Below are 18,384 nucleotides of genomic sequence, written 5' to 3' on the forward strand. Positions count from 1 at the left end.
GGTGGTCATAGTGTTTAGTAGCAGAAGTCATTAACCCTCGCCGTAAAGTTTTAGAAGTCGCTGTCACTAGAGTGTTATTGTTAATTCGTCGACGTGTGTTCAGTCGAAGAGAGAAGCTGAATCGCATGTAGCGAAGCAAGCGAAGCTCTCGGCTACTTGGTAGTTCCCGATGCCTTACGAGACGTTACGATTATTATACGGAGGTCACATTTGAAACCATTTGAGGTCTCGCGTCTCAAAATCACGCAGAATAAAGAAATCACGAATATCGGTTATTAATTCAAGCTCTTCACGTGTCACGCAAAACCTTCCGGTCACGGGTCACGAATAATAAATTTATTAAATTCACGTTTCGCGACACGAGATTGATGCAACAATCCTCGTGTCCAAAAGTTACTTGCATGCTGTACAAATCTTGCACGCAATGTTTGCACCCCACACGTGCCACAGTTTATAATTTAGAACCGCATCAGTCTCTCTGAACGATGCATACCGTCTACCTGATGGGGGTGAAGAGCTGTAAAGTTTTATTCGGGGAGGTTCCACTTGGGTATAAAGAAGACTGTTTTGACGGTACCCCTTTCGCTTATACATGAAGCAAAAATGTTCTCTCCGTTTCTTTTGCCTTAAACACAAAAATCTGCCAATTAGACATAGTCCATTCCCGGCGTTTTTGATCATCATCATCATCATCATCGATCCCTTCTGCAGCTTCTCTGGTCGCGGAGAATGGGGTCGCTGTTCTTTCTCCTCCTAGCCACCCTGTACACTGACCGTAACCTCTGCCTCCCTCCATACAGGACAACAATGAGTTTAGCGCTGTAATTTGTACTCACTGTTTTGTACTTACTACTAAGGCACTCCCTTTGTAGCCTTCTAAGCTCTCTTTCGAACACGTTCTTTGTGCTCGTCACGCGTTGAGGTGAATCTCGTGACGAGCGCAAAGAACATCTGCATAGGAGGCTACTCCTCTTGCGGTTCCAATTTTTTTTTCTCGCGCGTTTTTTTCGCAATTCTCTGAAATAATAAAATAAGAAAACTCGCTGCTCTCTCTCGTACGTGTATACCATGGAGGTGAAAAAGCCCCCCTTCCTAGGCCTTGGCGGATTGTGCTAGCATAATTTTTGGCATAATTGGAGCAAAAAGCATAATTTTTTAAATGAGCACTGCCACGGCATAATTAGCAAATGTTAGCATTTTTGGAGCATTAATTCATAAAATTGAGTAAATAATTATGGTGTATTTTCTACAGAAATAAATTAAATTTAGGTAGCATGTTCTTGCAATAAGGGGTTTTAGCTACGCTAATAGTGGTATTGACAGCTGACGGCCGAGACAAACTGCCATAAAACACAAATAAATTTACAACAGTATATTTGAAAAACGTCATAATTTGGTGTCGTTATTGCGCGCCTCTATGTACAGAATCTACGTCATTTTGTGAGCATAAGTTCGGAAATCAGGAGCATAATTTGGGAATTCTGGCATAATTTTGGCATAATTTGCCGGGCAAAATTTCGAGCACTGCTAGTAGCATAATATTCCTCTTTTAGGAGCACAATCCGCCAATGCCTAACCCTCCCTCCCCCCTTACGGCGGAGCCTCCCCGTATAGAAGAAAGGGGTGACATTCTCCTAGTATAGTCGCCATCTAGTGTGAGTTAATTCAAAATTTTATTATATGGCTCTCTTTTCTGCACTGTCGTACATGTTTTACAAGCCAACCGGGTATTGCGCCTGTCATAATACCCGTGGGCATTGGCGGTAAAATTCGTCGCCTACAGAAGTAAACGGGCCCTGTCCCCGAATACTAGCCAATCGTAGCGCGCGTTATATCTTAACAAGCCCTAAACATCGTCACATCATTCCTAACAATTGAGAAAGAAATTTGAAAGCGAGGCTGCTTACAATAAGTCATCTCCAAGAAAATGCAGGAAGCCAACCAAGCGCATGACAGAGGCCCCATTTTAGTCAGTGGTCACTGGACAGGTCAAGCAACTCAAATGGTGCCTGTGAATCCTTTGTGAAGTCAAAAAGAAATGTTGGAAGCCGGGTACAGCTGTAGTAGAACATAACACATCACTCATCTGATAATTGAAACTTAATAGAATTTAATAAACTGAAGAAAAGATCTGGGATTCCTGTAGACTGGGATCCATGGTGAGATATTTCACCGTGGTTACATAGCACTGCACGGATCCTCAGTGGTGACATTTGTGAAACAAAATAAAATACACTTAATAGATCTGGGTAAAGCTGCATTATCAGCATGCCATGTTTCCTGTTTTAGGCTGACTGCTACTTTCTCAAAAAGTAGTTTTTCCAAACTGGAGAAAAATGGTTGAACTTTATATACCTATAAATACTTTTAATTGGGATTAAAACAAAACAACCAGTACATGTACTTTTTTATAATCAAAGTTCAAATTTAATGATTCCTCGAGGCCTCACATACCTCTAAAAATAATTTTACAGTTAAATATTATTGTTCTAATGATTAGCCCAGTGGGTTCTTGACCAAGAAATCAAGAGACTTCAGTCAAGAAACAGCATTCTTACAATAACATTGTCATTACTCCAATACCACAGTACCAATATCATTGTTTTAAGCAGTTATTGTTTTGCATAGCCTGGCCTAACAAATTAACATATAGTTCGTGTACATAATTGCATGCTAATGAATTCCATAAAAAATCCACAAACTTAAATAACTATGAAAATTTGACAAGTTATTTAGTTTTCTATTTTCAACCTATAGCTACAAATGTGCCATTTTGCTGATGGTAAACAATTTCCTCGAAGTTAAATATTATACAAAAAAGCAACAATAAAAGTCTCAATTCTTTATTATTTTAATTTAACACAAACAAAGGTGAGAGTGAGCTAAGGTAGCTTCTATTTTTTTCTGACACATCAGTCACCCTGTTTCTTCACTAACATTCCTTACACAACAAAGCACCCCACCCACAGCAAAATGATAATTATCCCTAATATTTACAGTGGCCTTTGTCATTTTTTGGACAAAAATCTGTATTCTTATAACAGCATGCGCGCAAAGAGGTTAGTGTCCACTAGCTAGCCTGGGGATAGTGGATTTTGTGGTTGGGCTAGTGAATTCTTCACTTGCCCGATGGACAAGTGAAGGAACATAAGCATTTTGCTTAATATGGGAATATTTTTGGGGGGGCAAGCAAAAATGACTTTTGAGCTAGTACATCCTCAAATTCAATTTCTTTGCACCCTGTTAGAATTTCTTATGCCGAGCCTGTTCCAGGTGCTCATGCAGGGCCAAATATACTTAAAATATAGCTGCATTCAACGGAAATGAAATTTCATTTCCCTGTTCCCCAAAATACGATAGCGTGAAACAGGCTATAGGATGTCAGCACTGTAAGCTTATATTCTAATATTTCCTCAAGCCTTCTAGGCCATTCAACTATTTTAATTAATTTTTTTCCACAGAAAATGTCTTAATGAGAGGCAGGGGAGAGCCATAGGTAGTCATTTTCTCAGGCACAAGTACTTAAAAGTAACATAACAGCTGCAGTTAAACATAGTTTGAAGTGGTAAATTATACATCATGTAGCCTGCATATATTAGTGCCACATTATAGTCAGATGGAATATCTTTGCTGTTATTACTCATCTATGGATTGAACTGAAGACAAACAGAACACAAGTCACCCTGGGTGACCAAACTATACTGTTTTAGCCTGAATAGCTGGTGGGATCATGCATTCATGTACATGAAGAACTGCTTGCTGTCAATCCCTCACAGGTGAAGCCTTGCAAGGGAATTCTAACCAGTAGACAAAGCTGCAGGGGAAACTTGACTCCTCCCCATTCTCCCTGTGGCTTAATTGCCACTTGGGTTTGTCACTTCACCTCCAAAACAAAGGCCCTCACACTCAAAACCCCACCAGTTACATAGGCTATTGATGTCTGTAAGCCCAACAGACATCAAGTCTAGCTCAGACTTAGCGAAGTGACTTTTAATATTGTAATTGTTTGACTCTGCATAATTTTGCTACAGTTGTTTAGGGAGGCTCAATGTAGTTTTTTAGCCTTACAGTTGTAATGTTTTGAAAACGAAAATAGCCAACGTTCAATTTTAACAAAAATACACCATAATGATAAATATGACCAAAGTTTATTTTTTACTGCTCACTTAGTCACAAAGGTTACCATAGCAACAATTGTTGTTTTCTTTTGTTTGCAAACAAGCTTGATTTTCTCGAAATCTAGATTGACTCTTTGTACTCATTTTTTGATATGATAAAGTATAGTAGATTGACTACATGTAGACATAATTTTACAAAAATCTGTAAGAGAGTTTAAATAAACCAAGAATGAAGTTTTTTGTAACTTCTTGTAGTTTCCTACAATCAGCAGTCGATTTATTTTAACATTAAAGTAAAATTACTCCCTTGTTTTTAGTAAATGGTCTTTAAATTTTGTTTTGAAAAACTGCGCTCAAATACTACCAAAAAACTGAAAAGTGCCTATTTCACATTAAAACAGGATTTTTCTGAAAACTTCATCCTTGATTTACTTGAAAACGCTCTTACAGATTTTTTTAAAATTTCGTCAACAGTTAGTCAATTTTTTTCAGGCTTGAACGGGAATCTGCACTAGTATCGCAGAGGTCATGGGTTCGATTCCCGTTCAAGCCTGAATTTATTTCAGGCTTGCTTTTCTCAACTGCTTAAGTTGAGTACATTACTGCGATGATCTTTCATTTGCTTAAAATGTATATCCGCAATATGAATTTCATATTTTCATTTCATATTCTGAGTTTGTTGTAAACAAACAATGAGCAAAATCTTATGTCTAAATTTTCTGAGATTAAAAATGCTTTATCTTATTACATGCAGTTGTTTTAGAACAAGATTGGTTGCCATAGCAATGAGTAACATATCAAACCAATAGTGAATAGTGAACAGTCGCAAATAGCAAATAGTTTGAGTAGTGTGAATAGATTGCTTGCGCCGGGTTTGTGTTTATTTGTTACTGTTTTTTGTATCTGTGTTGCGGTCAGCGGTTTCCTTTTTCTTGAGGCTTCATGTAACACACGCAAGAAACACATGTTCGGTGCTCTCTGTAAGATTTCATCATGGCCGTCTTGTGAATAGTGGAAAATACTTATTCTTCTACGAATACACCTTGAACTTTACCGACTCTTAGTATTTATTCGTACAACTCTATCCGCAAGTAATCTGCTGTGAAGTTTTTGGCTTTGAAATCCTATGCTAGAATGAATTTGCAATGGAAAATATTGTTGAGAGATATCAGGTAAATCTGCATGCGCTAATTTTTATAAAGCCCTTTTCTACGGTAAACCTAAAACAGCAATTCTCAGTCGCTTAATTAGCCCAGCAACTATATGTACACTGTAAATGTAATAATTTCCATGACCAACATTCATTTATGACTCACATTTATTTTTACTTACTTATACTCGTAGATATCTTTCTGGTATATTTTGTCTGCAGAGCCGCTGATTATGGCTTCAGTAAATATTAAGCAATTCAGAGAAATGCTCAGTAGCATTGAATTTCAAAGCCAGAAACGCCAAAGTTGCTCTGTGAAAATTATTCTTTATAGATATTATTCTTGTAAATATTGATGAATACTGTTTGTCTGTTGTGCTGTTGTACATATAAACTCAATATTTCAAGAGTTTAGTTCAGTTTGTTTATGTCATTTGGCCACTAAATGAACTAACCTGAACTGCATTGAATACTTTAACTAGTTTCTGGGTTTTCTCAACGACCAAAAGCCCACCATAAAAAAATGCACAATAACACAATAGGAGTCAGTGTAAGTAAGTAAAAATAAATTTCAGTACAGTGAAAAGATGCCCGGCCGATCAACTGAGAATTGCTGTTTACATTTACCTTTAAAAGTCGTTAAGTCAATGCCAGTTTTCCCAATATCTTTTGAGAGTTGGAGTTGCAAATTTATTCTAGCATATTTATATCTGGGATATTCAATGCCAAAAATTAAGGTAACATGAACTGTCTGGTAAAGCCGTAAAAACAACAGGAACAGGTTGCTTGCAGTTTGTGTTGGTTCGCTAGAATCTGCTTCTTTTTAATTAACTCACATTCTTTCATGTACTCGATTATCCAATTAGAGGGAGAGGATAGGCTGTCCTCGCCTTCTGATTGGATACAACACTTACTGACATACATGCACTCTACTCAAAAGAATGTGAATGAATTAAACATGCTCACACTTCTGGGCTCCTTGCTTTTTACAATTAGTCCTTAAAATAACAAACATCTCAAATAATAATAACAATAATAATACTAATAGAGCATGACTAATCTTAGGAGTTAAAAGCAATGTCTAGCATAGGCGTATGGGCACCTTCGGTCCTAGGGGGGGTGGAGACCTTTTTGCTCGAAAAAAAAATTGCATGGGTTTAAAGCCGAATAAAGAGGCATGTAAAATAAAAAATAAAACATGCATTGAATTGGCTGTGTACAAACTTTGCTCGCTCGTGGCGTTATCCGAAGGTGTCAATACACTGAATCCTTTTTCGAATATCTTTTATTTATTCACTCTACTTCAGAAAAAAATTATGTTAATTTTGGGAAGCCAATTATACATTGTTTTTCCCCCATTTGTAAGTAATACAAAAGCGTGTTAAACATGTAGGGATGAATGGGTTTTAAAACATTTCGTTGAAGGTTTCAAGCTAGCCCTGAAACCTAAACATTTGAGTCGAAAGCATTAGCTTCATCACTAAAACAGCTTCAAGGTCTTACATTAAATCCGCTGTGCGCAAACGTTGAAGCTATAAAAAAGCTGATTGCAACTGATTAAAACTGAGGAGTCACGCAGAATTTGCGAGAAAAATCGAACATGTTTATAACAATTTGCGATAGGAAACGAACGCAGATGAACAAGATTTGGACTTTTGAACAACAAAGTTAGGTATATTTCCACTACTTTTCCTGTTGATGAAATTCGTTTTGAACGAAATGTTGACTAGACTTTTCAGCTTATTTGCTATTTTTTCTTTAGGCTTGTTGCCCGAATTCTAAGCATTTTGCCCGAATAATTTTGGCACTGGGGGGGCTGCAGCCCCCCTCGCCCCCCCCCCCCACCACCTCGTACGCCTATGATGTCTAGGGAATTAGCAATACACATGTATCCAAAACCTCTCTTGGAATTCTTAAACTTGAAATTTTCAATTTTCCAAGAGCCTGTAAACCATCTATTGTGAAAGGTGTCCACTCATTTGAAACAGTATCAAAGACCTGCAATAACAATTTTCCTCTGGATTCACCTTCTTTAAACTCTCCATACACAAATACTTTCCCCTTAAAACTTACAGCACTGGCAGAGCCTTGGAGAGCAACCACGCTTGTGATAACACTCCATGTGTTGGTAGTTGGGTCGTACATTTCACATGCCTTTGCATCCGGTGCTTCATCTTTAAGTCCTCCAAATACAAACACTTTCTGATTGACAGCTGCACCACCGGCACCTCTTCGTTTTTCTAGGGTTGATGCAATCCTGCTCCAAGATTTTTCTTTTGGATCAAATCTTTCAGCAATGTCTACAGATGCACCCTCTGATTTACCGCCAATAGCATACAAGTGATTTTCATCAGCCACTGCACAAACACTTGATCTGGGGCTAGATAGCGAGGGCATTGCTTGCCACAAGTTTGTATCAGGATTGTATCTCTGCACAGTACTCAGTGGAATGTCTTCTTCACTCACTCCACCAATGACATACACAAACCCTTGAAATGTTGTAACGGCACAAAACTTGATTGTTTGCTGGAAGGACTTCAGTGGAAACCAACTGTTCACTAATGGATCATAGCGTTCTGCAGTATAGCCATTAGTGTTTCCTCCAACACGATACAACTTCCCATGACAAGAGCTATAACACTGACCGGAAAACTTCACTGTAGACAGCATATCTGCCAACTGGTACCACTTGCTCTCTGAAGGTATGTAACACAGTGTAGTCTTTACTGCACAAGCAACAATGGCATCTTCGTGAGTTTTCAGACAATTTCTTGGTGATTGGGCAAAATAGCAGTCTTCTTCTCCACTGAACACCATTTTCATCGCATCTGATGCGAGTTTTGAACAATCTAGATCGTTCATTACTATGGGATCAGGCAGAATAACTTTCAACAAATAGTCACGTGGCACATAAATACAGCGAATGTGGCGAAACAAATCGTAAAAGTTTTGTTTCTGACTTTCATTTGTTTTGATCCACTTAATGAGAATTTCAAAAACTCCTCCCCCCTTATGATGATTTTATCACTTGAAATCCACTCCTCGACTTGTTTGCTGCTCAAATTCAGGAAGTCTTCAGTTTCAGCTACTGCAACAAAGTTTGCAAGAATAAAATCCCTTGCATGTTTCATAAGTTCTTTACACCCATACTTCACGGCCAAATAATAAGCCGTGATACAGTTAGAAAAAGACAGTGCCTGCAGAATAACTTCACTGCACAAAGCTTTCAAGCTTGGAATAATAAAATAATCTGCTGTAGCCAGCAAATCAAATGCGTTGTGTTCATTGATATCAACATGTCCTGTGTACAGATACTCCAACACTTCTTCCATCACAGCTTTGCTCGTCTCTTTCAATCTGATCACACCTTCTTTCTTTTCTTTCATGTCGCTGTTAAGAGCGTTGTAAAAGAACGGACTTGCTGCACATAACACGATTCTGTGAGCTTTCAAACGAGCTTGATCGTCACCGGAGCCAACTTCTAGAATCACATCACAGAAATGGTCGTTTCTTCGCTGAGCAGCGAGGCGCTTCATCATTTCCACACAAAATTTCTGCTCGTCAGTCTCTGTGATTGGTTCAAGAATAGAATCCATGTGCAGGCTGATCAGTTCACTTAAGAAGATAATATATAGATTTAGGCAAGCCTAAAAGCGGAGCTCCTCAGTTATTTCTCCTTGATAATTTTTTTAGACTGATTTTTTTATTCATGTTATTTTCTTTATATATGATATGTATCCCTTTCACCATGGACAACAGCACCAAATAAGAGTTAAAAAGTTGATCAATCAAAAATATCATTAGTAGTCTATGCATAACCTTCTAAAGATATACTCGCAACTCTCAAAGTTAAACAAAAACAAAGAAAGGGTTGCTCTAGAACATATCCATACCCCCATCATAACTGGTATGTTACAGCTGTACATAGCATACAATTGGAAAGTTTTGCATGTAGCTTCCCCCCCCCTCCCCCAAATGGGGCCCCTATATGATGGAATGGTGACGATGACAGTCTTTTATTATTGCCTAACACTAAAAATAACAGCTTCCCGTTAGCAAACTGGAGTAAAAGGTAGTGGCAAGCAAAATATTGACATTCTGTCATTCTGCAAAATAGGGTCCCCCAAAACGATAAGACCTTTTTCCTTTATATGAATCCCTTTCCCCTTTGCTTAATTACATGTAAACTTAGCAAAAATTCTGGAGAGGCATAAATACTGTTTGTTAGTTCTAAACTCAGGTATAGATTGCTTGGCAAAAATTTTACCATGCCATTTTACCATACATTAAGAGGTGATGAAATGTGTATCTCATTATCATAATTACTGTTCTTTGCAGCGTGCGCACTGGAAATTAAATGTTTAGGTAGCAAGATGATTTTTTATGTACATGATTGTACCTTATCTAGCTTTATTTCATTAACTTTAAAATTACAACTGTCCTTATAAATAAATTGTATTCTACACACAGTACATTTTTACATGCAATGAAGAAAATAATATAATAATCTGATTGTTCATTTATCTCTTGCTGTGTCTGCAACTCTGTGGAAATTCTGCTACTCGTGTAACCCCTGAAAAAGGCAAAAAGGACATAAGATTTGTTGATGATCATTGGCATCAAATGGATGTTTATAATTTTAAATTAGCTTAAATTGTTCAGAACAATCTGCAGATGCATAAAAAAGAGATGTATTTTTCCAATTTTTGCCTGGGCCAGGGACTGTGTTGGGGGATATGTTCAGAACCCAAAAAATCCTTTGACCTACTGAAGGCATAAATAGTGCTATCAATAAGACCTGGCACATGAATGAGCGTTGGTGGGTGTTTTGGGGTGAATCACTGGCTAAAATTCATGATTTCCCTATTAAATGAGGTGTCTTAACTTAAGACTTTTACATTGCTCTCCGACAGGTGCTGTTGAAAGCACTGTGATTAATTCCATGAAAGCTTACATATTCTCCCCTTTCTTAGCGTAGCTAAGAAAACACTAAGCTGGCTCATCAACAAGCCCAACTGGCTATTCTGGCCTAAGCAGCTCTAAAAGTTTATCAACTTTTTATTTTCATGTGAAATTCTGCTGTGTTAAAATTCTATTTCTATATTCGCCTAGTACCACAACAAGACAATTTATGTTAAGTTAGGGCTTAAGCTTACATGTAGATATTAAGGTTAGCTAATAACAAGCAGCATTTGAACAGGTCAATTTGCACTTCTCCCACAAAATCATTACAAGTATTCCAGTAATTTGTCGGGTCAGGTAGCAGATCTTGTTGGGTTTTTTGCCCTCCTACCCCTACCCCCAGGGGGGTATTCCGGCTTGTAAATGATGGGGATGATGATGGAGGCAAAACTCAGGACCCAAAAAAATCCCTAAGTCTTCTGACATACCCAAAAAAATCCCTGGGTCAAAAATATACCTAAAAAAAATCGCTTGTCAAATTACCCCTAAATTGCCAATTTAAATACTCAAAACTCATCGTTTCTTCGTAGTGGATTTTGTTTGTCAAAATGCCTATTTGTGCATCTCCATTTTGCTCAAACGGAGCTCCAAGAAATACAAAAAACAAGGAGTTTCGACTATTAAAATATTCCCGCCAAACTTCAGGCTGAGCTCTTTGACGTCACGCATACATTACCAGCTCCAAGATGGCGGCGTTTAGCTGTCGAGTTTTTAAGAAAGATTTTGTAGGGTTATAGCGAACGTTGGAAGCTGAAATTTTGGAGAATGACATATCTTGGTGTAAACTTTTTATTGGTGTAAACAAAACAAATGGCCATTCTAGAGTGAACTTCTCCTTTAAGGAAACATAAACTACCAAGCAGTTAAAACACCTATCATTTCTTAAACCCCAAAATTTACACTTAAAAAACAAGTTTCATGCACTAATGTAGATTCACATAAACTAAACTCTGTCACAGAGCATTTAGAGAAATACAGGTATAAATTGACACTAATGTAATACTTACCTTCATCATCACAGACATTAACTGCACCCCTTGAATTCCTGTTTTCCCTCACTATAAAAACAAAATGTTTGCATATCAAAAACCCATAAAAGGTATGGAAATCCTAATATAGCAAGTTTTAGAAATGCAACAGATTTGCCTATATAAAATTAATGATAAACTCAAACTGCCTCTTACAGCCTCCATAAATACCTGCCACTCAATTAACCTTATAAAGCTTAATGTACATTTGAATGTAGATGTATTTTAAATTTGCTTTAAATGATATTAATTCTCCTCATTGCAGACAAGCCCATTTTAAACTTTTTTTTTTTATTTCAGGATCAAAAACTAACCTGCTACTCTTGTAGAAAAAACTAATTCAGGCAAAAATATCTGATAAGTCATTGCTTTAGGCTGGAAAACTATGAAAGGCTTAAAATATTGTACCAATCACAACCGTCAAGATAGCAGCACTTGCTATAGCCACAATTCCCCTCTTGTCGTCCGGGGCAAGTAGATTTTCCTGTCAAACAATTAATTTTTTATGCCTGTTTGCATAATGGGTGAAGGCCCAGGCAAGTCATGATCATGTGACTACAAGTTAATTATACAGTCACAAGTTTACTAATACACAGTGTCACATGCACTGTCCTAGGCCAGCAAAATTTGAGAGCTGCTTGTTGACCACAGGGCAAACTGGAATTTTTTTCCAAGTCCTTATCATATATTATAAATGATCAATTTGGTTGTTATAACATAAAAAATGTTTATGATCTTACACATAACAAATTAGAATCTGTGCTTTTTTCTTTATTGTAATTTATAAGAATCCAGGCGGAGTCAATCAATAGAAATCTATATCGGAAATCAGTCGATACAATCGATATCTATTGATATCAATCACAAATTGATAAACGGTAATCCATAACAATAGAACTCACAGAAAAAAAATTATTATCGATTGTTATCGATTGAGAAAATCGATAAAAGTCGAAAGCAATCGACAGTTAAAAAAAAAAAGCAATCAACAGTTATCAATAACAATCACTAATCCCAAGGAGCCCCTGGAGGTGTATGTATATTCGTTTTAAACATATTTGATGGCGTTAGTATTAAGTAAAACAATACGAAGATTGATATCGATTGTTATGGATTGTTATCGATTACCGGTTTATCTATTGTCTACGCCTGGAAAAATATGAATAAAATAATCAATTTATTCCCAGAACGGCTGTTATCAGATTATAAATACAAAACTTTCACAAAACATTTTCACTCACTAAAATAAGGAAAACTTAGCAAAGTTCTCAGCAAAAATAGCATAGGTCATTGAGAAAACTATATTTCGCTAAGGCTGTCAGCTAGCAATGTTCGACCACATTCTTACAAATTTGCAAATGCACATGTAAATTTTGATCTTGTAGTGTAACTGGAAATTTGCTCTTTACAGCATAAACAAATTTATCGCAGTAGAAGCTATCTGCTTTGAATACAACTTGTGTTTAAGACAAAACAAATGTCACTTAGGTTGTATGCCTTGTCCTGACATACATTTACCGGTTACACGAAAGAGTTCTATTAGATGGAATGCTTGTTTATAAACTAAATAACAGAAACTTTTCTAATCTGTTAAAAAAGGAACACAAATAATAAGCTTAGCTTACCTTGGTTTCGAAAAGGGATTTTGTCTTTGACCGTCTTTGCTTTAAACTCAACAAGCAGCTTGGAAGATTTACGTCCATTTCGGTCGGTCAATATCCGCTTTTCTTTGGCTGCTATCCCGGGATAAACGAGGAATACATCCAGAAATAATTTATCTGTAATAAACTGTCGTGTGCTTTTCAATCGCGGAGTCCTCTCGGTGAACTCATTCGTAAATCGGCATGTTGTGAGTTTGTTTCCTGAGTTTCAACTCTGAACCATATTCAAAATTTTGCTGTTAACCTTGCCGTTTCACGAAGGTTTAGGTATAAACCAGAATCGCCATAAGTTCAAAATAAGCAGCTTATAAATATAAATTTTATCACAGTGACTGTGATTTTATTTAGCCGAGCCAACAGCAACCAGCGCATTTCCCCAATTTCACTTTCCGCTTCATGTAATTCCACACAGAAAAGTACATGCGCCCGCGATTCAATGGTGAAATGTCACTTGGTCAGCGGTCAACTTAAAAAAACATTCAACCTCGATGTGTTCTACATCTGAGCCCGCGATAAAGTCATGTGATACTGGTCAGCGGAAACCTTGTTTTGACAGCTGTCAATTGGCCATAACAAAGACGTCCAATCATGTCTAATAGTCTGTCTAATATATCAAAGATGAAAGCAGGCGTTGAGAAATGATAAGACGACATTCTCCTCCCCCCGGTCGGGTTGCCTTGTGACTCCCCTCCCCCTCCCCGAGAGTCTGTAGGCGCGCGCGGTCGGGCGTACGGACCAAATTTTTTCGGCCTCCTGGGTTTACAAAAATTCTCTCGTACCCGCATTACCCATGGTGCTCCGCTCCGCGCGCTGGCGCGCGCTGGGAAGCTCCGCTAAAAAAACGTACTATCTAAGCTCCAACTTCGATCGAACGAACATATGTGCGAGTCGCGTGACGTTCAATCTCAACCGCTGCCCGAGGAGACCGAGGACTCTGGTTAAGGAATTGCGTGACTTTTAATATATAAATTTAGGCAAGCCTAAAAGCGGAGCTCCCCAGTTAATTATTTTGCACTTTATTGAACTCTGAATTCTGGCCATTGTAAAACTTTAAGGCTAAGAATTTTATATTCGTTTTATTTTTTTAATAAATAATACCGTATTTTCTCGATTAAACGCCGGGCCCCGAATAAACGCCGGGTCTCCAAGTTGTATTTGAAAATAAACCCCTTACACAATTATTAACGGTTTAATATGCTTTAAAAATAATGTCTAATTATATAGCTGTCAAAAAGAATGAATAAAAATCATTTCTTAGAAACATAGGGCTTAACAAAACTCCTAAATTCAAATAAACGCCGGCCCTATCGGGCCAAGTTTGAAATAAACGCCGGGGCGTTTAATCGAGAAAATACGGTAATTAATATTTTTCCTTATTTCTTTTTTACCGTGTCCGGGGTGGGGGGGGGGGGGTACTCCCTTAAATTTACTATGGGGGTGTGCCGTTGCGTTGCTGAGACTCTGGACCTGTTCCAGAGACAAAAGGTTCAATTTGCGACCCTGTTCCAGACAAACACTGCAAAGTAGGTACCAGCAATGTTCCAGCAATATCCACAATATCCACAATGGAAATATATGAAGATAGATATAAAAACACTACCGTACATCACAAAGCTCTCACTTGACTTCGTCTGTGGCTTGGAGATAAAGCGATGAAAGGAGCGGAGTTTCATAGCTATATACTTGATAGTGTTTAATCAGGATTCTGGGAAAACAATCAACCCTGTTCCAGAGTCAAAAGGGTGATTTGTATACCCTGTTTCAGAGTCAGAGAGACAAAAAGCATACCATGTTGAGCGGCACATACCCGTATAGCTCTTATATGGGAGTACCATCCCCCCCTCCGGGTACCGTGTACAGCAACACCAAATAAGAGAACAAACAAAATCAATCAAAATGTTATAATTCCACTGAAAGCATTATCATAAAGAAGTCTGGATGGGAAATTATGTTGCAAAACGGGCAATTATGTTACCTTCATGTAGAAAAAAGGAGGGAGGAGTAGGGCTGCATGTCGGGGTAGATAGGCATATCACATGGCAAATTAGGCATTTTTGTTGTTGCTTTACCAGCTTTAAAAGAAAGAAAAAATCACTTTACATTTAGAGTATAAAGGAAATAACAAACATCTACATTTATAATAAGGTTGATTTTAATTTTTTTCATTCACTCATTTATTCATTTTCATTTTCACTATTTGCCTATATTTTAATTTTGAATGGAAATGGCAGAGGTTATAGCTAATGGTTTACAGCATGTTGCCCAAACCAAGCTAACTCCAAGCAAACCGGAGTGAAAGCTAACCACAAGCAAACTAGAGTGAAAGCTAACCGCAAGCAAACCAGATGAATAAAGCTAACTGCGAGCAAACAGGGGTGAACCTAACTCCGGAAACAAAGAAGTGACATTCTGTCATTCCACCGAACAGGGTCACCCCATCCCCAACCCCCCCCCCCCCAAAAAAAAAAAAAAAGAAAAGAAGAAGATAGCACCTTGTTCACTTTTACATGTCTTTTGACTCCCCTTCCTCTTAAGGGGTTTCACTTCACTTACAGAAAAAAAGCAAAAATTCTGGGAAGCTAGAATATTGTTTGTGAGTCTCAAACTCAGTTTTGTTATTTGATTACCCAGAAAAAAAATAGAATCATGTCTGCTTGTGTATAAAACTATGCAAGAAAAAATATAACATCAATACTTTGACTACTCTTTTAAAAATTTGTTTGTATTATTGTCCACATCTTTATGGAGTCATGTTGCCCATTTGTCATGGAGTTCACAAAGTAAGCAAGTGAGTCACAATTTGGTTGCTACATGGTACCTTATGGATACTGCAAATTTTATCTGGCTTTAGAATATTTCACTTATTTTAAAAATATAGCTGTTCTTATAAATTGTACACAGCATACAATACATAAGAATGAAATTGGTAATGTATATTGCTTGCAATAACGGTTTTAAACTCACCTATACTTTAGAATTACAGTACCACCAGTTTCAGCATAACTAATCCAAATTCAAATAATTACATTGCTTTGTAACTCCACTACCTCCCCCAAAGTCAACCAAAGATCTTATCATATAATTAGACAACTACATGTAAGTCCTGTGTAGTTGAGGGCTCAAAACATTTGGACACTTGCAGGTCATGTTAACTTGCCAAACAGATTTTAGCTTGGTCACATGTGGTTTCTTACCAGTCAAAACATTGAAAATAGCAATTTTAAACTACCACCATTTCTGCTGTTACTGTTTTCGCTGCATATTTTTGAAAAGATCACTTCATAATGCCCTTGTTACATCTAACAAGATGTGAAAGTGACAGGTCAATCAAGAAGTCGTTTTCTGAAGTACACTGTAAATAGGTTAACATTTAAAATCTAAATTTTGCTTATTTGCAGCTTTTCTTGATTTTAATTTACATGTAATTTACTAGTCTCTTAAAAATAGCATCACGACGACACCCAAACATCGAGCTGGATTTAATCTTTCCTGTTTTCTATTTATGTCCTTGTCCTTGTCTGTTTTTGTGTCTGTGGCACTGCAAACTCTGCAACTCATGTTAACCCTGAAAAAAGTCAAATGCCACATATTAAATTAAAATTGATTAATTGTCATCAATATCAATAATTTATAAAACAAAACACTTAACTTGAGCTTGTTTAACTGAAGCCAAACCACTGGATGCAAAAGGATCCATTAGATATTTAACAGAGATGGATCAGCACAGACTATTTTTTTTACTGATAACTGCAAAGTCAACTAAATATTTTAATAAACTCAAAGCATCACTGCAAACCCTAACACCCCCTCTTACCGGTAATTAAAAGGTTTGGCCTTTAATCAACCCCCCTCCCCCTCCCGCTAGCCCTTTTGGAACTTCCATTGACCTTACATGGAATGGATCTGAATATTTGGGTTTTCCTTGGTATAAGAACCTGTGAAAAATGACTGTTTTGAAGCTATTGTTTTCCTGCTCCATGTTGTTTTGAGGCTCTTTGATGCCTTGTTTCACTGGTTCATACACTGAGGATGAGCTGGCCATGGATTTCTGCCATAACCACAAATTGGAATTTGTGAGGAGTTTGTGAGGGGAGGTGACATTCAAACCATTTAACCTTCCACAGTGAGGATAGGGTATAGATATTTTCTGGTACAAGATCTAGGCATTTCATGAAAACATACTTTTAGTGAAATATCAATTATTTAAATTGTCTACTAATACATTGTAGTTGTTTTTAATGTCATTGAAGAGAGACAAACTAACTCCCGAGTTAGGATTTCGAGTTAGGATTTCAAGTTGGATTTTTGAGTTGGATTTTCGAGTTGGATTTTTGAGTTAGGATTACAAGTTGGATTTGCGAGTTGGATTTTCGAGTTGGATTTTTGAGTTAGGATTACTAGTTGGATTTTCGAGTTGGATTTCGAGTAAGGATTTCGAGTTGGATTTTCGAGGCTAAACAGGCTAACTGGAGTGCATAGTAGGCTAACCAAAGTGAATAGTAGGCTAACAGGAGTGTGTAGTAGGCTAACCGGAGTGCATAGTAAGCTAACTGGCGTGTATAGTAGGCTAACCGGAGTGCTTAGTACGGTAAGCAACTTGAAAATCCAACTCGAAATCCTAACTCGAAATCTAACTCGAAATCCAACTCCAAAATCCAACTCCAAAATCCAACTCGAAATCCTAACTTGAAATCCAACTCGAAATCTTAACTCGAAATCCAACTAGAAAACCAACTGGAAAATCGAACTTGTAAATCCAACTCAAAATCCTAACTCGAAATCCAACTCGAAATCCTAACTCGGTGAATAGGCAACCTCCATTGAGGAGTTGAACAATGAATGCAAATATTTCACAAAGTAAGAAGATCAGCAGCAACCAAATGCAGATTAAAGCAGCTGGGTAAAAAAAGAACGAAACTGAATAAAAACATATTTCAATTATAACTAATATAAACTAGATACCTGATTTACTTTGCTGTTGTCCACTTTGCACAGAGCATTCTATACCAAGTTCAACAAAACTTGACTGTAGCCAGTAGGTATTGTTCATTCATTGCGGCTTAATGGCAGAATGTAACACTACCTAAAAGAAGGATTGACATAATAATCTATTAAAAACCACCACACTAGCTCTAATTAATGGCCCTGTTTATAAAAAGAATTTATAAAAAATTCTGTCTTATTTAATGGATCTCATCAAATATAATAATATTAGCCTCTTTCGTTTATACACTCAGTGTAGTGACCCTTCCTTCCTACAATGGGATATTTAGTTTTTTTCTTGGAGATTTCTTGTTAACTTACTTGTATAGAAAAAACATTGCCATTGCAAAGATACACATTCAACACTGTCATGGTGATAGTCAATGTAAGTTTGCATACACAGCTGCATACAGTGTCTAAAATGGCATGAATTACAAGTAGAGCGAACAATTGTGTTTTATAAAATTACTCAAAATAATTAA

The 18,384-nt window shown here is 37.2% G+C and overlaps 1 long non-coding RNA gene and 1 pseudogene across 2 annotated transcripts; both read right to left on the reverse strand.

Moving 5' to 3' along the window:
- Positions 1-7,112: 7,112 nt before the first annotated feature.
- LOC144655526 (kelch-like protein 11) lies at positions 7,113-13,023 on the reverse strand (annotated as a pseudogene). The gene is made up of 3 exons (XR_013571138.1): positions 12,884-13,023; positions 11,238-11,288; positions 7,113-9,841 (listed from the first exon to the last, which is right to left on the reverse strand). The product of XR_013571138.1 is annotated as a kelch-like protein 11 (transcript).
- Positions 13,024-15,049: 2,026 nt separating this feature from the next.
- LOC144655565 (uncharacterized) lies at positions 15,050-18,165 on the reverse strand. The gene is made up of 2 exons (XR_013571143.1): positions 17,882-18,165; positions 15,050-16,484 (listed from the first exon to the last, which is right to left on the reverse strand). It is a non-coding gene; the product is annotated as an uncharacterized LOC144655565 (long non-coding RNA).
- Positions 18,166-18,384: the final 219 nt, after the last annotated feature.

This window comes from Oculina patagonica, chromosome 5 (genome assembly GCF_052425735.1).
Source record: "Oculina patagonica isolate OP01 chromosome 5, crgOcupat, whole genome shotgun sequence".
NCBI lineage: Eukaryota > Metazoa > Cnidaria > Anthozoa > Scleractinia > Oculinidae > Oculina > Oculina patagonica.